Genomic DNA, 23,956 nt, shown 5'->3' on the forward strand with positions numbered 1-23,956 from the left:
GTACTGAATAGATCCCCAGTAGATTTATAATACCCCTTCATTATAAATGGTAGTTATCTTTGAGGCTGTTCCTTTATTATTCAATATTCCATTCCTTTCTACTGTTGCTGTAACAATACAACTGTTTTGTAAGTATATATAACACCATTTAATTTTCCCTCCTTTTCTTTCCATATATTATTATTTCTTCCTACCTTAATTGATCTGGTAATATAATTATGTGTAATACATGCACCAGGTGGCTTCTGACAGATTTTATTTTAAATGTGCTTGGTATACAGGCATACTTTTATTCTGTTTGTTGAAAAATATGCCAAATAAAAAAGGTTCTTATAATCATAGAATGAACAGCACTGGATGGGCGATGGCCTCATGAAATTATTTCACACGTCTGCTTGTGACTCTCTGGTTGTGTTCATGAAGAACTGACCGCCGGCCCCCCCCCCCCAACCACATCAATATGAGGTGCCATGTGATCCAAATCAGCCAAATCCTAGACATAGTTGTAGTGGCACACATACCCCACTGCTGGTCCCCAGATGATGGTGCCTTGAGCCAGTTGTTGGATTCCATTAACCAAGACACAGAGCTGACAACTTGGAGCAGAGTTCAACCTGCCTGGAGGAAGATAAGTCTTGCAACAGATGCTAAGGAAGCATTTTGCTGGCAGAAAATGCCTATTGCTGCTTTGGGAAAGTTCATTCTTGCCAGTAACCAACTTGTCTTCTTCCAGTGGTCTTTGATGGTTCTGTTGCTTGACTCATTGTTTGTGATATTTTTAAAGCACTGCTGTAATTTTGGTCAGCTTTATGGTTTTACTAGTAACAAAGCCCGTTGTGGGAAAAAATACAATGGGGTCTAGAAAGGGGAGGGTGGGCGGGCAGGCATTGCCTCCTCCTCTGTGACTGATCCTGGCTGGGTGAAGGCAGGGGGTAAACATTGCTACCTGCTCCTCACATGATACCAGCTGTATGAAGTGGGGGGGGGGAAGCATTGCCTTCTGCTCCACACCTGATTCCGCCAGGGTGAAGTGGGGATGGGCATCGCCACCTGCTCTGCTCCTGATCCCAGCCCTATGAAGAGGAGGCAAGCATTGCCTTTTGCTCCGTGCCTGATCCCGGCTGACTGAAGGGGTGGGGGCAGGCATTGCAACCTGCTTCACACCTGATTCTGGAGGGAGAAGGAAGGGCAGGCATTACCACTTGCTCTGCTCCTGATCCTAGGTGGGTGAAGGGAGGGTGGGTATTGCTGCCTGCTCTATGCCTGATCCCAGCCAGGTGAAGAGGGGTTGGTCATTGCCTTTTGCTCTGTGCCTAATCCCGGCTAGGTGAAAGTGGGGGTGGGTGGGTGGGCATTGCCTGCTCTGCTTCTGATCCCAGCCATGTGAAGGGGGGGGCATTACTGCCTGCTCTGTACCTGATCCTGGCTAGGTGAAGAGGGTGGGCATAACCACCTGCTCTGCTCCTGACCCCGGCCAGGTGAAGGGGGGAGGGCATTGCCTCCTGCTCTGCGCCTGATTCTGTCAGGCTGAGGGGGGTGGGCATTGCCATCTGCTCCACACCTGATTCCAGCGGGGGGGGGGGCAGGCATTGCTGCCTGCTCCATGTCTGATCCCGGCTGGGTGAAGGGGGAGTGAGCATTGCCACCTGCTTTGCTCTTGATCTCCACTGGGGCATTGCCTCCTGCTCTGCGCCTGATTCCGTCAGGGTGAGGGGGAGTTGGCATTGCCATCTGCTCCAATCCTGATCACAGCTGGGTGAAGGTGGGGGGTGGGCATTGCTGCCTGCTCCACACCTGATTCTGGCCTGGGCTTCCCTCCATGGCGTCCTCTTGGAGGGATGGGCTGCCTCTTCTGGGCTTCCCTCCACGACAGCATCCTCAGAAGGCGCACCAGGGTTAGGAAGTGAGTTGTCTAGAACACGGTTAGCTTTTTATATATTAGGATTACTCGCTTTTTATTGCTTGATATGCTGCTGCTTTAGTAGCAGCTTTGTGAATCCTTTTTTTTCATTTTTGCTGCTGTTGAGGTGTCTTTTATAACAAAAGAGTTGTGTTTTTGATCTGGTTGTTGGATCCCTTATGTATTATTATCATATCAGCAAGGAAGGGTAATCTCCAAAAATAAATAAAATAAACCCAATGAGAGAGAGCAGTGGAGGCAGAGGGCATCAGCATCATGGAACAGCAGGGGACTGCAGGGTAGCTAACAGGATCCCCTTATTGCAGCAGGCCATATTTATTTATTGAATATATTTTAATGCCTGCTTTCCATCCAAATTGGGCCCTCAATGTGGAGAAAATGAAAACATTTGAATATTAGACAGAATTTAAAATAATATATAAAACAATTTAATAAAAACATATAAACAATATGTTTATATAACAATAACAGGTATTTGGGGTATGCCAAAGAAAGCGAAACGTTGAAAGCTATCAGTTTGTCTTTGTTCCTTGTGTGTCACTGAAGGAAACACCACCTGCCTCCATCACCACATCCGGATGGTGTTGGTCAGGAATCAGTTTTTTTCCGCTCTTCCTTGATTGTCCTGCAGTGACTATCGGTGGTTCCCAGCCATGGCTGGTGCATTGTCTCTAACCTGTGGGGCTCTAACCCAAGTGCTATCACAGACTCAGGACAACACTGTGATGATGGAGACGGCTTTAGAATGCACTCGGTTCACCTGTTGTGCTGCTTTCCTCCCTTTGGGAGCACACAAGGACCGAGAGGCAGAGACAAGAGGGCAAAATTCCAAGTGGAACCATGTGATTTGTTTACATAGGATGCTCCAGTCAAGTTTTGCATCATACAAAGGAGATATTTATTTATTTTATTTTATTAGATTACATTAAATTAGATTAGATTTTTATTCCCTCCCTCTCCCCGCCAAGTGGGCTCAGGGCAGAGTACATAAATAACAGTTAAAAACAGATAAAATATTATACAAATAACATTAAAACAACTTTCTACAAAAAGTGTGGTCAGTTTTTCCACTCTTTTTCCACTCTTCCCTCCCATTGCACATCCCTGTGCACTGATGTACTTCTCAACAGTACATCAATACACCTTCTTCCCCTGGAGAATTCAGCCAAAAGAGAGACCTGAGAGAGTTCTGTAGTATGAGTTAACGCTTCATTAGTGGTCCTCAGGATCCAACCCAGTTTAATTTAAAACTATATAGTAACTGGAGGAAATAGCATCCATAAAAGCTGTACAAAATAACATAACATTTTGTGGAACAAAACTTTATTTAAAATGTGCAGTCACCACTGACTATACTAGTCTTCTGTTTCCATTCACAAAGCTCACATATTGATGCACACCTGTGTAGCTTACAGGATTCAGGTGCACCAAATCAGTATACCTGATATTCAGATAACTTTATACAATAAATACAATACAGCTTCTCTTCAGATGGCGATAATAAAAAACTACATTTCAGGGCTTAGCTCATATATAAACTGGATCTCTGCAGTGCTGATAATGCCACTTGCTTGATGACCTGGTGTGTCAGCAAAGGCCACTGAGGCACCTTCTCGGCATCCTAATAAAATGACAGTGGCCTGACATGCTGGGAAGATCAGCCCAGCTGGCTGTCTGCTGTCTGCCTGCAGCACAATCAATAGCATGCATTAATAAAGATCAGATCATCCAGGATGGAAGAGGAGGACACACCTACCAAGAAATCTTTCAGTGGCCATCAAAGGACCTTGAACCATAATTTGACCTCACAGATTTTAACTGCAAAACAAGAAGCTGCTTTGATGGAAAACTGTGGATACAGCCTGGGCCTTTCAGTTCAGAAATATTTAGAGAAGTTCCTCTCTTCTGTCATTTGTCAGTGTAAGGCCACACTCTGAAACACACACTTCCTAGGGAGGCATGTCCAATTGATCTTAGTAGGAGTTACTCCATGCTGCAGGAAACCCCTAGTTAAAGAGCAGCAAATTTTGAATGGAGGCAAACAGTCTAACAAGATGTAGAAGGGCTTGAGGATTCCCTTCAAAATACCTAAGAACCAGACTAGCCAAGACCCAAGAGATGAGTCAGTATTCATATAAGGGGGAAGACATAGAGGGTGGGAAACACAGCTTTTACAGTGTCTATAGTGTAATCCATTTTCTGCATTGTGGTATGGCACATTGTACACATTTTTTATTTGCACCACTTTATAATTTTGTAATCTTAGTTCTATTGCATTGTTTATTAGATGCCTTAGGTTGTCTGATTGAATTGTTTTTATATTTTGTAATCCGCCTTGAGTTTCAGCAAGAAAGGTGGGCTATAAGTAAACAAACAAATCAATCTCTGTCATCCTAACCAACCTTACAAGGTTGTGCAGAGAATCAGACTATAGGTGAATGGAACTGTAAGGGTGTGACCGGATCTGCAGTCACATGTGTCATTGAGAAACTCATCTTCCAAAGTGCTCCATTGCTTGATGCAACTCAGGAGTAGACATGGGCATGAACAAAAAAAACCCAAACATGGTGTTTGTTGTTCGTTGCCATCCATGAACAACGAACAACGAACGTTGATGAACATGATCCTGTTCACGAACATGTTCATTGTTCGTTATTTGTGGGGGCCAGCAGGCACTCCTCCAGCCATCAAGATCCCTACCACACCACTCCCAGAAACCCTACCTGAGCAGGCAGCAGGAAATGTACCAATAATAAATAATAGCTTGGCCCCAGAGCCTGGCAGCAGCCCTGGAACTTGAAGGGGTAGATCCCTACCGCACCACTCCCAGAAACCCTACCTGAGCAGGTGGCAGGAAAGGTACCAATACTAAATAATAGCTTGGCTCCAGAGCCTGGCAGCAGCCCTGGAACCTGAAGGGGTAGATCCCTATCCCACCACACACAAAGAAAATTCAAGCTCCAATGCACTCACCCTGTCTCTCTAACAGCAGCTGTCTCTCCCTGAAAGCCAGAGCTGGGGGCCCCCCTCCCCCCTGGTCTTTTCCTCTTGTAACAAATTTGGCGCTCCAGTCCACACTTGGAAGGAAGACCTGCCTATCAAGCTAAATTGGGCTTAGATTGGGGTTTCCAGGGCAACAGCAGGAGTTCAGACAGAGTTCAGACAATCCCTGCCTGAGTTGCCATGGGAATTGATTGCAGGTACCGGGCTGTCTGGCTTGATGAACAGTAACAACAGGCTTGCAGCGACCACCTGTTCATTTAGAACGGGGCCTCACAAACAGCTTGTTCATGAACAGCAGATTGGGCTGTTCGTGGGGTTTTTAAGTTCGTATTGCTGTTCGTGCCCATCTCTACTGAGGAGCTCTGCAGGCTGAAAGGGCCTGGAAGCAGAGAATGGCATTCCAACAAAAGTTGCCATCCTAGACAGTCACCTGCAACTTTACTGCTGCCTTTCTCCTCTTCAGCCGTGGCACCCATTTTGTGGAGTTTCACGCCCCCCCCCCCAGGACATCATTCAAGTTTATCTACCTTTCGGCATCTGTTAAATGTTTTTTTTAAATACTCAAGCTGTTGGTAGATTGTGACTCCTTGCAGTTTGTGGGTTTCTTTTTGCAATATTTGGAGTAATCAATTTTTGCTGCTGCTTTGTCTTTATATGGCTGTTTTTATTGCATTGATTCCTCTAATGAGCAATTGTTTTAGATGTACTTGCAGGGACTGAAATGGTGGGAAGGTAGGGTAGAAAATTTAAAAATAGAGGCAACTCGGAGACTTTTCTCTTCGTTCTGTTATCTCTCGTAATTTTGAAAGGACTTATATTGCATTTTAAAAAACACACACTTATATTGCATTGAAGATGGAAAAGGGAGAAGGAACTGACATGCCCTTGTGGGCTGTTCCAACAATGTCCCTTTCAGTCATACAGCCAAAGCAGTGGAAGACACATGAATTGATCAGTCTTCCCATTGTTTTACCCAAAGTGAATATTACTCTGCAGGGTTCTGATTTTGCTCTTTATCCCTTGTTTGGGTTTGCTATTACAAACAGATACTTCCAGCCACCCAGGGTGGTGTTCCTGAGTGTGAATGGGAAAAGAGCTATCATCCTTGCTTTGCTCATCTTTGTTCCTCGTAACAGTAATAACAGCATGGGCAAGGGTTCAATTAACGAGATTATATGGGGAGTGGAAGGATTAAGCCCCTTTCCTCCCTACATGGAAGCTATTAGGCCTTTACAAATGCCAGGAAGTCCTATTGATAGCTCTCCCAGTAGTATGTCTGTTTGAGTCCAATGTTGATGAATTAGGATGCATTAATGGAAGCTCTTCTTTTTTGCTTCGGCTTTGGCTTATGAATGCAATATCGGAAAAGCTTGCACTTCTGATCTGCTGATCTCAGAGTTGATGCATTGCACTCTTTCCTTCTCCCTGCATTCATATGTCACTAGTTGGGAGTTTTCTTTCTCGTGCATCAAGCAGCAGGGAGCTAGACCTAGATGCCATTTGGCTGCCATTAATCACAATCATTCAGTGTACTCTTTACTTCTCTAATCACGCTTGGCTTTGTGTGCTTTCTTTTCCACTCCCCTCCCAAGGGTGAGTGCATCATCATCCGAGCAGTGCACTGGATCCAGGCTGCTTGACGTGCTCTGAATAGGACATGGAGCCAAACTGTGTAGGGCAGATACTGCCGGTAGGCTGAATCAGCAACGGTAAATCTATCAGGAGCTCCACCAAGGACATTGCAGAAAGGACAGAGGCAGGCATATGCTTAGGGACATAAAGCAAGAACCTTGGATACAGAGGCTTATTCCATTCTATTCTTAATTTAGTGTAGTCCATTCCTGGAGGCCATTTCTTCCCCGTTAAGGGAAGTCAAATGCATCTCTGCTCCAAGATGGAGCGCTTCTCATCTAATCATGCATTAACCTTTGCCCTTCCATTAGGTTTAACTGTGGCTGTGCCCCCCCCCCCAAGATGCTTTTAGGCTAGGAGTCCAATTAGCCAAAGTGGTTTTTGACAAGTGTCTGCTATTGCTCCCTACACAATAACGGTGAGGGAAGGAAGAAGAATTTAATGTGAGTCACATTATTGATTTTTGTATAGATCTTCCTGAGGCTGGTGGTGGTGGGAGAGGCTCCTCACAGGAGGGGGAAGAGCAGGACTTCCTGGGAGAGAAATTCAAGACAGCTTTTGGGAAGTGAAAATCTTTATTGCCACCGCCTTCCTTTCAAGTTACTTCTCCTAGGAAAGATTGTTCCATGATCCCAAGTTGCTGTAGCATGAGGGGTTGCTTTAAAAAATTCTCTGCATGTTTTACCTATAAATTTCATTTATTCAGCATGTCTCCAGTAATTAAATAACTTTGCAATGATGGTAATGCATAGCAGTCTTCCTGCATAACAAAGGTCTGCAACCTACAGCACTAGAACCAAAGGCAGTCAGTATAAAACCAAATCTGGCTCTTTAAAGAAGAAGATCAAATCTTTTAAGTTATAGTATATCAAAGGGGTAGGTGGGAAGCTTGAATAAGCAGTCTGTGAATGAAATGCCAGGGAAAAGTTTTATGGATCTAAAAAGTTTCTTAACAATGCTTCACATAAACAGGAATGATAGAGGAAAATAGTTGCAGAGAATCCACATGCACACTGTGTACAAGTTTTCCACATGGGGACAGGCTTGTCTGGCATCCTCATTGCTGCTGTATGCCACAGTGCTGTATCGGCACTGGCTTTCTTGCATTGCCACAGTGCTGTATTGGCACTGGCTTTTTTGCATTTTACCTGCTTTGGTACATGGGCAGCAGCCCTCGCCCCCATCAATGGATTTTCCATTTTTTTAAAAAAAAAAACAATTAACATTAAACATCAATGTTGTAACATTAAACTGATACATATATCAAGTTCCCGGAATTCCTAGTTTTCACTTTTAAAAAAGAAGCCTTTGGCCTCTTTTGTTGTGGAGATATAAGGGGAAAGACATATCTCTGCAATGAAAGAAGCTAGAGACTTGCCTTTTAAAAATGAAAGCTGGGGATTCAGAGGGCCTGATACACAGGTTGTTATAACAGTATAATTATATCCAATCACTGATTTTTTTTATAAAAAGCTCCCCACAGGAGAGGGGAGGAAATGGCTGCTGTGGCTATATGGGCAGGTAAAATGACTGTCATGTGGATAAGACCAGGAAAATCCATAACTCCAGAAGTAAAATAAAAGTGCCATAATGTGGGTGGGGCCCCAACCTGTATAGCCCAGGCAAGCAAGACTGGTAAATAGTTAAAAGTACATTAGCATCCTGAAAAAAAAATATGAGTAATGGCTTTCTCCCTAAAGGGCTGAATAACTGGACATGTCCAAAGCATATGCTTAAGAGATGCACCTTGAAAGTTACAACATCAACAACTGGACACTGTACCTAATCCTTTACTAAAAAGGTGCTGTGGTATACAATATACCCTAAACATAATTTTTTGCAGCTTAAGTTTCATTTTCTGTGTTGATTCAATAAGAGTTTCCAAAAGTGGGGGAGATTCCAAAGCACTCAAAGCTGCCAGGCTTTATTTGAACACCAACAACTGATTGGTGTTCAAATAACTGCAGATATTGCCATTCAGCAGAAGTTGGAAAATCATATCTAGTTGTCAGCTGAGAAAATGACAAAAATTCATCCTCGTAGCCCATCAGTTGATCTAAGATCAAAATTCCTTTCTCTGTCTCTGAACCAAAGTGATCTTACTATCAGTTCTTGCAATCATTTATTGAATAGATACCGTACCATTAGGCAGGTGCTCAGAGCAGCAATCTGACCGATACTGCTCATTTAAAGGATACATCCAGGTCCACAGGCACAAACAGGACACACAACCATGGATTCCATGCTTTATACAAGTCAGTCAATTTAATAGCCGGAAGGACAGATACACCAAGTAAATGAGATGATTTAATTCATAAACAGGCAAAAGCAGGTATCAGCTGCAATGACCAGGCAGCTACTGAGCAGATGCAAAATTGCTTGTAATTTTTCTAAGCTTGTGACAAACTTCTTCAGAGAACACTGTGATGATGTAATCAGAAGTTTGTTTCAAGTTTACTTGAAGGTGTTTGTTTGGGGTTGAACTAATGAGGATGAGAAATTTGAAATCCGTATATGGTAATTTATTGCCCCTTCAGAAATGCACAACCAATTTTAGCGCTCAAAGATAGGCAGCCAGCTGGCTTCTCTGAAATAACCTTGTACTTGTACATATCGGTCTCTGTGAAAGTAGCTTGTTCTTACAATATGCTTTCTACCTTGTAATGAGCTATTTCTGCTACTCTCATGCAACCGGTGCATCTATATTTTTCTGTTTTTAAGTTCTGTAAAAAATAGCAGAAAGAAAACTCTCTTTTATGATAGGCCATCCAAAAATTTCAAATCTGCTTTTCATAAATGTTAGGTCTGGGAGTGAGCAAATCCATCTAGATTTGGAACCACAGCCACCTAAGATGTAGCAGTTGCTTGGCCACTAGGATCCTTGTGCATCATAAGGAGAGGTAAGGAGTTATACAGTACCCTCCTCCTCCTAACTCTTTCCTCTTCCTGGACTGATATTCCACATTTAAGAAGTATTCCACTTTAATGAGATGCAAAATGGCTTCATATGGAATTCCACAGGTTGTGTGTGCTTTCTAAGTGCTGGAGGTTGCATCATTCCTCCTATCTGGTCACTCCTGGTGGCCTGCAGGCAAGATCAAAGTGTTACTTGGCAACCTTGCCCAGTGCCTATTCATCTCCTGGCATGGGGATGTCAGGGGGACACCGTGCAAGTTATGCTTCATGGTTCCTATTCCTTTCCTCCATCAGCTGTGTGGCCCCGGAGGCTGTTCCCATGAGGAGCTGTTTCCTTGGGGATCAGGAAATGGGGAAATAATTGCCATCATTGGAAAGAAGCTTGTAATCTGACAGTAGATTTGTAGGAAATTCAGTTATTTCAGCATATCTATTATTTAAACTGTTACAACAGACAATGCCAAATATATAGCAAATTTAATCAGGGTGATGGGGGCATTAAGAGCTGGATATGGAAATTCTGTAGCTCCGCTCTTCCTCCCAATGCAACCCAGTTGAATCCCTTATTGAACTCTTCTTTAAAACTGATGAAATGCAATTGCATGCCATTGAAACCAGTTTTGTAAATAAGCAATCAATGGATGCCATTATGGGGCTTAATTGATGGATTGATTTTTTGTTTGTTTGTTGATTGCAAATCATTTGTGATGCTTTCTGTGCAGCTCGCCAGAGTACAGTAAATGAAGATTCTTTTTCCTGACAAACCTGTTATTCTCAAATAGGAAAGAAAATTCAGCATTCAAAAAGATGGCTAACTCTGTCCCCCCCCCTCCCCATCCCATCTTCACACAGATTACTTCTCAAACTATGGTTTGGCTTGATGGTGCCACCACAAAATGTATTGTCTTCTGTAAAATGATAGCAGAGGTTAAAATGTAACAGCTTTCCAGCAATAAGGATGCTTCAACAGATTATCCCCAAAAGATGACTGAATACCTGAGAAATAATGAAGCCAATTTTTTTTTTTAAGTCTGTAATGAAGAGCTTAGGCTCCTGCTATAGAGATGAGAACAGCATTATTGGATATATAGTGATACTGTAATTTAATTTGGGAAAAGGGAATTGTATGTGAGTAGGTCTGTTAGAAATAGAGCGTTTTGGAGGTCTTTCATCCATAGGGTCGCCATAGGTCAGAAACTACTTGACGGCACACAACACACACACACATCAAGTAAGGAAGTTGTCTGGTTGAGATCAAGCTATTTTACCTTAGTGCCCTGGAAATATTTATAGAGCACATCCTGTGGTTTTTTATTAAATTACAAGTAACAACCCTAAGGTTGGGTACAGACTAGCAGTGCAACCGTAAGAAGAGTTACTCTGGTCTAACTCTTCTTAGGATCGTACTGTGTATTTTCTATTAACAGAAGGCACTTCCGTCAGCAGAACACAACTTTCCTGCCCCCTTCCCCCTTGCAGCTCATTGATCTCTCCAAAATGCTACTCCTGGGGAAGAGGGGATCATTCGGAACTGCCTGGGGGCAAATTAGCGGTCTGCAGCAGGAATTACCCCTCCCCTTTCTTTAGCAGAAATTTTGGATCCAGCCCTTTGTGATGATGATGCGGAATTGAAAATACAGCCAGAAAGGGACTACAGCAGTGATTCCCAACATGGTGCCTGTGGGCGCTGTGGCGTCCATCACTGTGTTTCCTGGTCCCCAAAATATTGAGCCAATACTGGTACTTCTCCACTTAATTGGAGGAGGAGGATATGCTTTAGAAGAGGAGGCATCATTTTTGGGTCAAAAGAGAGCATCCATTTTGAAAATAGCCTCCATCATAGAAGAATGCTTGGAACCGCCTAACGTTTTATGGAATCTCTCAACATTTTGCGACTGGACCCAGCCCCCATGGCAATCATTATGTGATTGGTCACACCTCACCCCAATGGCATGACTTTGCTTTGGTGCCCGCTGCTTATTCCCTAAATCCCCAAAGTGCGTTCAGGTTCATCAAGGATGGGGACTCTTGGCCTAGAACTTCACCGCACAGAAGAGTGGGTATGGGATGGATGTACTGGACAGAATAAATTAGAAGCATCAGGTATGCCTGGTGATAGAGCAGCGGCAGCTACGAAGACATAGGAGACTGCAGAAGTTGGTATCCATAGTTGCAGCCAGAGCAGCTGCAGCCAGCACCAAAATTTGGTGTGTGTGTATGTGTGGCTCACTTCTCTCCTAGAAGCTCTCCAGTGCAAACAGAAACCCCTTTTGACAGACCCCACAAGACAGAACCAATGCATTAGGTGTAGCAGTCTAATAATTAATCAAGTTCCCTCTAGGACATAGCATGGTAGTAAGAGAAATAACAGGGCTAACCAGCCAGGATGCTAAAAACTTTTTTGCATTGCTTCTCTGGGGGCAGGGGGGGGGTGAATTTATGTCCTGCTTGCATTTTTTGACAGAACTTTTCATCTCAGGACGTTGTTACCTTAGTCAATAATGTCATGAAGTACCACCACTTATAAAGGAAATAGAGCTGCAGTAAGTTATTCAATAAGCAAAATGAAAGGAGTAAATGTACTTTTTTAAAAAAACTCATTCCACCTCATGTTAAACTATGTTTTCAGGTTCTGGATGTTTTGGTCTTGTGAAAACCATTGACTTGTACCACCACAAAAAAATTCAGGACATTTTTTTTATCCCAAGATATACTGGAATTTGGGGTTGAGGTAGAAATATACCCCGGAATGCAATTGTGTAGGGTTTTTTTAGAACTACATGGCTTCATGGCTAAGACATGAGATTTCTTGCATTTTGCCATGCCATACGTTGGGGAGGTGGGTGGATTGGGCATGGCAATTTAAGGGCTCTGATCGCCAATTCCTGGTTGTGTTTAGTGCTGGCATTGTCAGTAAACGGTGTTAACATTCACATCAAATCAAGAGTAGTGCAGGGTAAGCTGCCAATGAACATAAACCCTGCAAGTCTAGACAAGCTGTTAGTCTTTTAAAGAAATATTTCTGGCACCACTTTCTTATTTCAGTTGCATCAACCCATAATAAAATATACTGACAGTATTCTCGGCTTGGTTACAAGAGAAATGTTGATGGTATTACTAACAGATGCATCAATACTAATTTCCTGTGTAATATACCTTGTGTTGCCTCCATTTTCTGAATTCCCTCTTGGTTCCATACAAGAAACTGAAGTATTAGCAACCTTAGGAGGTGTGAGGTACTCCCAAGGTTTGCTGATTGAGTTTTTTCTTTCACACACCAGTGAAAATCACTTAACGGCCTGTCTGTTTTAAGTCCTTTCTCCTTTTAAAACATAGATCAAGCAGTCAGAAATAGAGAGATGTTCCGACCACAAATTGAGAATCAATCTCAGTTATTCAAGCCCTCTGAGGTGAAAATGAATGTCTTTAAAAGGACATGCCAAGAAATTGGAAGTGATGTTTTAAATCTCATTTTGTATAGGTGCTTGGATATTTTTAAACTGGTTTGCTCTTTAGGGGTGCTTATAAACATTTTCCTTAAGTTCCCTCCCTTTAAAATGTCAGAATTCTAGTTTTCGTTATTGGCTGATGATTAGGCAGCTCATTGTATTTGACCCAACTACATGGCAACCTCATATAATATGACACTCACTACCTTATAGTTGGAGTCAGACTGTTGTCCTTCTAGCCTAAACTGTCTAATCTCAGTGTTCAGAAACACTTGGTTGTGATTGTTTCTAGATTCCTATCACTAGGGTATGCATAGATATATTTTCATTACTCCACCCATTTATTTCATTTTTCATTCATTTTAAATACATTCATTTTGGTTTCTTTGTTATTTATTTGTCCATCTATTTTAACTTTTGCCATGTGTTGTGCTTTCCATTGATTTTCAATGGGAAATGGAGTCATTATTCTCCTTCCTGATATTTTGTATCCAAAGGGAATGAAATTTTCAGGTGTTCTCAGTATGAATACGAATCAATTTATTATGTTTAGTCATAGGCCATCACAAAATTACAAAAATCCCACAAAATAAAATACAGTTATATGTACAATACAGATTTACACAGAAAAAGATCAACTAAAACAAAAGTCAATTAAAACCAAAATTCAATATGTTGACTACAAGTTCAGGTAACATCCTCTTTCTTTTTAGCATTAGACCTTATCTTCATAGCAGCAACAACAAAGAGTGAACATCTTTATATGACATGCCCATCAAGATCAGAAAGCAAAAATCTAATTTTCTCAGCTTCTGTATAAGAAGTTAGACCAGACAAAATTCCCACCAAAAACTTCTAGTCGGACTCGGCAGTGACTAGAAATGCCAGATCTTAGACAGATGAAAGGGTGTCTGTTTTGGTGGTAATATAAAACGTGTGCATCATGTAGACTTAATGTTGATTTCAGTGAGAGACCCAGGCAGTCTTCAAGTGTTTCTGTTCCGAATGACGGACAGTTTTCCAACCCATCGGTTACACAGTACACTCCCTCTTCCCCCTCTCATATCTATCCTGTAAGATGCATAGGTTGTACCAGCCAACGTACTCAACACACAATGCCTCCATGGCTTTTCTTCACATTGCCAATGCAAAACAATAGAGAAAATAATGAAACATGAAACAAATGAGAATCTTTATTAGTTTCTGTCTTGTTCTGGTTCCCCCATTCATTTCTATTCTAAAACCTCATACAATAAATGGGCACATTTGTTTCATTTCCCGGTCACTCCTTGGATACCACTTGCACAGAAATAGCACTAAGACCGGGACAGGAGCAACTTCGGCAATTGCCTTCCAGTTATTCACCTTTGAAATACCTTGTAGTACATTTCATAACTTGGAATATGATTTAGATCAGGACTAAAGAACAAAATGCAGTGGATGAATAGAAGTTTGTAGACAGAAAACAAACAAAGAGGGCTTATTTTGAGAGAAAGGAGCATCCAATATAAAATAATCTCATTAAAGGACCAAAATTGGAACCCAGATGGCCACTGGGTGACAAGAGTGTTTAACCCTTTATTCCCATTCCTTTTCCAGAATTTAAAATGCCTTTCCTGAGCCGAAATTGGCTTGGCATAGGAAAATTAAAAAATGGCTTTATATGCCTAAACCTGTGTTTTTTTCTGCACAGAGCCAATCACAGCTTTAGAAGGCATTTTAAAGGCATGAAAGGAATAACACTTTCCTAGTCATGACATTGTCCCTTCCCTGATCTCCAACGTAACCTCCCCAAATTGTGAATTAAAACCATGGAATGTGTCCCATGCACAGATCTTTCCCTTCTAGTCTGCTCTGGCCAAGCAAAATCTTCTGTGATTTTATTCAATGCCAAGAAGATGTATTAAAATCTTCTGTGATTTTCTCTTTTTTTCACTTGTGCATATTTAACATCTAGTAAGATGATATTCAATGTCCAGAGAATACCTGGAAAATATTTGCTGCTAATATGCACAGAGGAAAAGTTGGGAGTGTAGATGGTAGTTCATGTCTATGCAAATACAAATATTTTAGTCACTTTATAGGTAGAGGGTGGAGTTCCAGCACTTTTAAGGCAGATGTTCTAAGCAACTGGATCTTTTGAGTCTGTTCCAATGAGCAAGTGGATCTTAGATATTTGTAAGATATTTTGTATTCTTAGCCATTGTCTTTTGTATCAGGCTGGGGCATTTTAAAGGTCAGAACAAAAGGCTTCCATTCATCCTATAATGTTTTATTCTTTAGAACTGATTCAAATCTTACTGCGATAAATTACTGCTAAAGCAATTGCCTTGGCTCCTTGCATAATATCCTGGTGAGATATTAACAGTAAAACACAAGAGAGGCCCATACATTATCAGAGCTGGATGGACTGAGATGGAGTCTGTACAAGATCAGCCCAATTAGATTAAAAACAAGTGATGCCTAAGATGATAGGTAGCACCCAGAAGCAATAAATCCACAGGGTCCCTACAGCTGAGCAGAGTAGAAGATGCTGAGATGCAATACATTTTTTTCCAGCTAGAAAAAAGGCAAGAACTCAAGCAATTACTGTAGGTCACTCCAATAGCTTTTTATCATCTATGGAACATCTATGTTATTTCTAGATTTAAGCCTGGAATGTCCTCAAATGGGGTAATAGACCTCCTATTGGTAGATGGTCTAACATAGTGGGTCCATTTTTCTTAGATCATTGTATCTATCTTTTTAGACCACTTTCCTGAATGATACAAAATTTCAAGATTTTCCAAGATCTGTTCATTCAAGAAAGAGAACACTGAGCCCTTGTTGCAATTATCAAAGGGTGGTAGGTGGTCTCCTAGTGAGTCTTCCAAAAGCATCTTGCATACGTTTGGAGAGACCCCCTTTCTCCAAGGCTCCTTCTTGCTATCCTTGCTGGCTACATTCACAATGTTTGCTTAGTCTATCAGAACACAAGGAATAGAACAGGAGCTACCAGCTATCAAGAGCCATCAAAAAAGCACCATCAGCTAGTAAAACTGTTCAAAAAGCCTGGGTGAAGAATGTCAGTTTGCATGACCAGGGGGAAGATGTGCTCAAGCACATCCTTTAATGGCAGCAGCACAAGTTATTATCACATTGCAATATCTAACAAGAATGTCAATTTGCATGATCAGGGAAGATGCTTAAACGCATCGTTTAACACAACAGCTCAAAGTATTATCTGGGCGATCCAGGTTTGGTACTCTGCTCTGCCATGAAAACTCACCTTGGGACAGTCACACACTCTCAACTAATCTACCTTGCAGGGTTTGTTGTGAAGAAAAAATGGAGGAGAGGAAAACAATGTAAGACACATTGAATCCCCATTGAGGAGAAAGGAAGGGTATAAATGAAGAATTTCATAAAAAAAATGTTCTGTGGCCTGTTCAGCCCTACAGAAGTTCCAAAGTCAACAGAAAAATAAAACTAGGTCTCATAAAAGGAAAGGATATAAAGTTACCCAGTTCCTCCTCCTCTTCCATCATGGCAGGTAAACCATGAGAGCTATTAACTGCTTCTCCTCATCCTGTGAGGGCCTAGCCAAATTAGGCCTTCACAGACGACACATGCATTTAGATCTGCAATAATGTTCCAGAACCCACCTGGCTGCTATATGTCAGTTACCACAGCAACTTAATCAGGGTGATGCTGGCCAGAAAAGCCTTGTGTTGCCAACTCACACTTGGGAAATACCTGGAGATTTGGGGGTGGAGCCTGGAAAGGGCAGGGTTTGAGGAGGGGAGAGACCTCAGTGGGGTATAATGCTATACAAAGCAGCCATTTGCTCCAAGAGAACTGGTCTCTGTCAGTTGGAGATCAGTTGTAATTCTAGAAGAGGCTGGCAACCCTATCAGGCACTGCTCTGGTAACCATGACTTTTGTGGCTTCTGGGTAGGGTTGCCAGTTCCCCCCACCCCCCCTCGGTGGGAGGTGGGAGGCCCCACACCTATTAGCTATTCCCTCCCAGCCTGTGTGATGACATCACTTCTGGGGCCAAATCGGCCCAGATTGGGCCGCTGCAGAGTGCAGCAGTGCTCCTGCTCTTTGCTGCAGCCCAATCGGCCCGGATTGGGCCCAAATCGGGCTGCTATGGAACGGATCAGGCCTGAATCTGCCCAGATCAGGCCTCTGCAGAGTACAGGGACACACTGCACGGCCTGGGAGCATGCCGTGAGGCCCGGAAGCATACCCTGGGAGAGGCGCGTTCCCCCCTCTGCCAGCCAGGTAAGTGGGAGTAGGTGTGGAGGGGTGAGAGTGGGTGACTGGCAACCCTACTTCTGGGGCAGCTGCATTCAGTTCTGGAGCTGCTATTCAGCTGTTGTGTGACAGCTTTCAGCATTGTCTGCTGTCACAACAGGGCAAAGGGCAGATGGATCTTTCCAAAATATAAAAATACAAATCAGTTTTAGAGAAATTTTGCCTCAGAATTCAATTTTGGAGAACTTTAAACTTGTTGGCATCTCCTAATTGTTTTGACAAATATTGATCACACTGTCTCCTCAGCTGCCAAGCATTATGCCCCATTGCATGTCACCTATCAATTCTTTTCAAAATATAGACTATTGCATGCCACTCAACACATATTGTTGAACAATAAATTTAATTAATTCATTAATTATATTATTTTTAGACCACCCTCTCAGCTGCTGTGGCACTTTACACATATAATTTAAAACAATTTCAGACCATTAATATCATTAGAATTAAAATATTTAAAAATCAATGTAAAAAACAGCAATGATAAAATTCATATGTCAACTGTTAAACATAGACAAATATTAACTGTCTTAAAATGAATAACTGAAATACAGAGTCACACACTAGGTATCAAATCTTTAGTGAATCTTGGTCAGAGAATAATAACCATTTTCAAATGAGAAATTTTGGGGAGTATATTAATCTCAGCTCTAGAAATATCCCATTATTAATTTTAGGAAAAAGGAAATCTAATTTTGGAGCTCCCTTAGAACCTTAGGCTAAAAATCATCTCTCAGCTGCTTGTTGTTCATTCAGGGCAGGTTGTAAATGACTTTCTGCAAATGTCTTTATTTGACACAGTTGGTAGGAAGGATTTCTTTAATTTACTTACAGATCCTGAAATGAGAAATTGATCTTTTCATACTGTTTTTATGTCTTTGCTGCAGCTAAAAATACACCTCCTTTCCTGAAAGGCATTCGGTTTTATACAGTTTGGTCTGCGATAATGGTATTAGAAGTCCGGAAAACATTTCAATCAGGTACAGGCAAGCAAAAGGCCAAGATCCCGTGACTGCTTTGTAGACATGTTATTAAATAAGGAAGCCTGTTTCTTTTGAACTACCTTTGGTTTGACAAGAAAGGCATGCCCACAATGCCTGTGACAATGGTGCTGTCATTTATCAGAATTTGGTTAGGTCACTGGCATGAGTATGACCAGGGCTTTTTTTTCTGGGAACAGAGGTGGTGGAATTCAGTGGGTTGCTCTTGCAGAAAATGATCACATGGCTGGTGACCCCGCCCCCTGATCTCCAGACAGAGGGGCGTTTAGATTGCCCTCCACGCCGCTCCAGCGGAGATCAGGGGGCAGAGTCACCAGTCACGTGACCATTTTCAAGAGGTTCCGGAACTCCGTTCCACTGTGTTCCAGCTGAAAAAAAGCCCTGAGTATGACTCATTTGTTGAGGCTCTCGAAATTGCTTTTATTTAATTGAGGCAGAAAATCATGTTTAAATTCTAAGAAGCCACCAACTGCTTAAGAACTGGCCTGAACTTTTGTTTCCTTCCAGTTGCAGGTATTAAAAGCCTTGGCTTGGCCCCAAGCATGAGCCCTTTGGGGTGAGTTGAAGGACATGATGTCGCCAAGGGGCAGAGGGGCATTGTACCTCTGGTGCTGCATCCCAAAGATGAATACAGACTCCAGTTCCCCCTCTCAATTTCCTTTATTTGTTGTTATACTGTCACCGCCTGACCCTCAGTCCCTTTATTGGGGCAGGTACATGGCCTCACTGCATCCAGAAGCCTAAGGACAGAATCCAACTGGGGCCAACAGGCCTGTCAGGAATGGACTATTGTGGTTCTGACTTGTCACTTGGTATCATTCTTGTCCAGCTCCTTTTCCCTCTCTTCCTGCCTCAGGTATTCTTCTGGGCTCAGTCTCTACCTTCCAACTGACATTCATCTCCGGCTCCGCCCCTATAAAAGGATTAGAACTATAACAGAATATATAGTTATAGTATACAGCAGTAGAGTAGAATGAAATTATCCAGGAGATCAGAGTCCTTTGTAATGCAACAGGATTGTAGTTTACTGTAATGATTACTGTAAGTATCACTTTACTTTTACTATATTATCATATATCATGTAATTATCATATATCATGTAATTGTCCAGCTCCTTTTCCCTCTCTTCCTGCCTCAGGTATTCTTTTGGGCTCAGTCTCTACCTTCCAACTGACATCCATCATATATCATGTAATTAACTTTCTGTATTGTTTATAGCATGCCTGGCCTTAGATAGTTTGTTGTTCACATTGTTCTCTGACTTTGTAGTCCTAGTCTAAATTGTTCATTGGTTGTTTTATGCTGTCTGATTGTACTGCTTTATAACCTGTAATCCTCCTTGAGTGTCAGGTAGAAAAGTTGGCTGTAAAGTAGATAAATACATAAAAATGTACATCATAAGTACATGAAAGCAGCAACAGGCCTTCCATAACTATAGGCAGACTTGTATTTATACGGGAAATACTACTGGTTCACAAGTATGTGGTCACCACCACTTGGTGATTGCAACATGGTGACAATTTGCAACATGGTGACAAAATGAGGTCATACACATCACAGATAGAACTTTCAAACCACTTCTGGCACCTCACTTCCTTGTTGGTTTCTGTACAGATTTCATACATTCAAATGGAATTCACTGAATCTTAACGCAGGCATGTCAAGCTGCCTTTTACAGTCAGGCCATAGATCCAGCTAGCCCAGGACTGTCTCCTGTGTCTAGCAGCAGTGGCACTGCAGAAACCCATAATTTCCTGGTCTGCAATTTATTCTGAGGAAGAGGAGCTTCCCCAGAGGGTACTAGGCTAGCTGCTTTAACTGAAGACATGGGGCTGAATTTAGGACGGTCTGATTGCAAAAGACAATGAGCCCTGGACTAAACGATATGTGTGCTTACGTGGCCCAGCACAATCTAGGCAGCTGTCATAACATCAGAGACAGTAGTGGCTGAAGAAATTACAGCCTCAGTCTTCTGAAATTTCTGACAACTGCCTTAGCTTGTTTTATTTATTTGTTTGCTTATAACCCGCCTTTCTCCCCAATGAGGATCCAAATAGGTGTACATCATTCTCCTCTCCTCCACTTTATCCTCACAACAACCCTGTGAGGCAGGTTAGGCTGAGAGAGTATGACTGGTCCAAGGTCACCCAGCAAGGTTCTGTGGTACAGTGAGGATTTGTACCTGAGGGCCAAGCTACACATGACGAATGACACTTGAATGGCAAGTGGATTTAGTGGAGGGCAAGTGAACAGGGAGAAATACACTTGCTGTTCAAGTGTCATTCGTCATGTGTAGCTTGGCCCTCAGTCTCCCAGATCCTAGTTTAATACTCTAACCGCTACACCACTCTGGCTCTTTCTATAGCTTGCTTCACTTTAAAGTGAGGGCTGTTCACTAACGTTGCTTGGTTCAATTAAATGCACACTAACTAACTGCCCATGTATACTAAATGAAGTAGCCTGAAGTCTGAAGAGAGATTTAGCTCAAAGCTTGCTGAACCATTGAGCTGTTGAGAAGCAGGCAGTAAGGTAGTCACTTTTTCAGGTATAGGTCTAATAAGTTTATTCCCTGGTTAACAGAAGCTAAGCTCATAAAGAAGAAATCTGGCATCAGAAAGCCATAGAAACAATCTTCTGAGCACAAAACCTAGAGCACAAGTGCCAGAGCGAGATTAGTCCCATGAAAATGCTCTCAGGTGGGAAATAAACTGAACAATCACTGGCCTCAGGAACATTACATGTGTAATATTTGCGCAATTATGTTCATGAACAGGTTTTATGGGGTGTGGGATGAAGCAATGGGCTGTGAGACTTTTAACATGCCCACTTCCTAGAAATGAAAATACTTTTTACTAGGAACAAATTATTTCTCTCAGGCAGGACTTGAATGTCCCAAGGATCTATGACCATAACAATGTTATGAGTATAATTTTGGTTCTGCAAGTTTAGTTGTTGATGTTAAATCATGCTGTTATGAATTTAAGAGACAGGGGCACAACTTAGCTTGTTAACTGCTCCATTAATGAATATTATCTAGCAATATCTGATTGCATCTCTCTATGTATTTTTCTGGGGGCGGGGGAAGGTGGCATATTATAGACTTCACCATTATGTTGCCTTATATATTATGTGTTGCTTTAAATATGTACTCCTATATACTACTTGTGCTTCATGTTGTCTAATGTCAGTCCTAGAATTGATTGTTTTCTGTTTCAGCAATTCTTCAACCACCTATTGGATTCTTGCTAATGCTATGTCTTTGAAAACTTGTATTCATTTACCCTATGACATTGTTTATGGAAATATCCTTGACACTGTATAGAAACGCCTGCCCTTGTGCTTGCCATTGATTGTACTAATCTCACACTATATAATCTGCCTTGAGTCTCAGTGAGAAAGGTGGACTATAAATGACGTAAATAAAATAAATAATAAATAAATAAATATAGCCTGATCACGTCAGATCTAGGAAGCTAAGTGGAGTCAGTAGAGTACTTGGATGGGTGACCTCCAAGGGACCTCCAAGGGAGACTCTGCAGAGGAAGGCAATGACGACCACCTCTGCTTCTCATTTGTCTTGAAATCCCCTTGCTGGAGTTGCCATAATTGATTGGGACTTGATGGAGCGTGTGCATGCACACACATGCGCATGCATGTATTTTCCCCAAGAAGCTCAGGGTAGCGTGCATCACCTTGAATATTGAGTTTTACTTTTGCTTCCATTGCACTACCGAGACAATCTCTTGCTGCACAGCACTGGGTATTTTCATCATGCAAGTCTTGACAATGAGCCGAAAAGCATCTAGTGCTAGAGGAATTATGCTCAGAAGCCAAGAACTGCTTTAGAGCAGACTAGAGGGGTACAAAATGGAAGGAAGGCTTAGGATCCAAGCCCATGGTTCTCCTTTCTATCCTCACAACAGCCCTATGAGGTAGATAAGGTTGAAAGAGATCAATGAGCTTCCTGTGATCAGTGGGTTCATCAGTGATCAGTCACCCAGGGAGCTTCCTGGCTGAATGGAAACACAAACTTGCGTATTTAAAATATTTGTACTCTGACTTTGTCCATGGTTCAAGGCAGCTTACAAAGTCAACTTTAAAACATGCAGAAAACATGGTTTCCCCCAAATAATCTGCTCACCCCCTAACAGTGCTTGCAACCTCAACCTTTCTGAGTCCAAGGTCAGATGGCAAAGCAGAGCCCTTGTTCAGCCATACCTGAAATCCCAGGCTGTTTAAAACTCCTTAATCCAACAGTCTTTAAAGGGCCAGCATGGAAGAGTGCAGCCCTCGGTTGCCCAGGCAGACCCTGGCCCACTGGAAGGCTCCACTGATTCCAGAGAGGGGTGTGCTGCTTAACTTTCCCACTGTAATCCTTTGGGATTTCGATGTGCTTATTTTTGGCTCCTTCATCAGATCCTTATCTGTTTCTATCAGTTTGTTTCTGAAATTCCAGGGTATACTTTGAAGTCACATTTCCCAGACTGTTACTCTGATGAGGGCTAGGAAAGTTTCATTTTAAAAGTACAACAATTAAGAACTTAAGAAATTTATAAAGGCCAAGAAATAATTGTTTCTGGCTAGATGCAGAGCTGCTTACATTAGGAAATCAATCTCTTTAATTGTATTGCTTTGTTCTTCTCCTGTCCTTTTTGTCTAATTATTTTACAGTATTTCCAGACACAAACAGCTTCCAAATTGCTATATACAGTATAATAAAGGGAGATGGCATTATATGATTTCCTGACTCCATGAGCCAAGCCAGCAACAGTTTCAAAATAAGGCTCAGCAGGGGTGGACTGGCCATTTAACTTATAGGGTAAGTTCCCAGTGGGCCATTGCCTTGGAGGGCTAGCAGCTAGGAGCAAGCCGATTCAAGCCCTGTCCGCTCTACCAGTGCTGTAGGAGCTGCTTGACTGAGGCACTTCAGAAGCAACAGTGATCAATGTTAGTTCACCAGGTGCCTCCTCCCATACCTCCACAGGAGACAGGGAGCCAATGCCCACAGCTAGCACTGATGAACTACCTGCATGTTGGTGGGCTATGAGTAAGTTTCCCCACTGGGGAAGATAAAGATCCCCCAGTTGACTTCCTTTTCCATATTCACTCTTGGCCTGATCTCAATTAGGACTCCATGTGCCAGGAAGTTACATTTCAGCATGGAACTCCCAGCATATGTCTGGTTGACTGGACAAGGTGTGGGAACAGGGTGGGTATCACATAGTTCGGTCCTCAGAAGGTAGGGCCATTCCTGTATATCTTAACTCTGGCTGGTATATATATGAGAAGATAGTCCTTTGTCTTCTGACAGCTAAAGATAAACAAATTAGCACTTTAGGTTTGTAAAGGAAATAACCAACACCTTGGCCGTTTTCACACTACTAACCTGCTTCTGTAACGTTGTGAAACGTCGCGCAAAAAACGCGGAAGATAGCGTCTTCTTGTGAGAGTTTTGCGTGACATCATGCAAAACTGTCGCGAGAAGATGCTATCTTTTGCGGTTTTTGCGCGATGTTTCGCAACATTACGGAAGCAGGTTAGTAGTGTGAAAACAGCCCTTGAATGAAGCCTAGAAAGGAATAGTCCTCTTTTTTCATTTCTATGGCAAATATTAAGGTTTTAAGGACAAAGAATTGCTGAATACCAAATTTTACAGTGCTCCTGAACAGAATGTATAAATGCATTATCAAGTTGTCACTAACAGTGATAGGACTTCTTTTAAAAAATCATTTGAT

This window comes from Eublepharis macularius, chromosome 14, assembly GCF_028583425.1.
Source record: "Eublepharis macularius isolate TG4126 chromosome 14, MPM_Emac_v1.0, whole genome shotgun sequence".
In the NCBI taxonomy this organism is placed as follows: domain Eukaryota; kingdom Metazoa; phylum Chordata; class Lepidosauria; order Squamata; family Eublepharidae; genus Eublepharis; species Eublepharis macularius.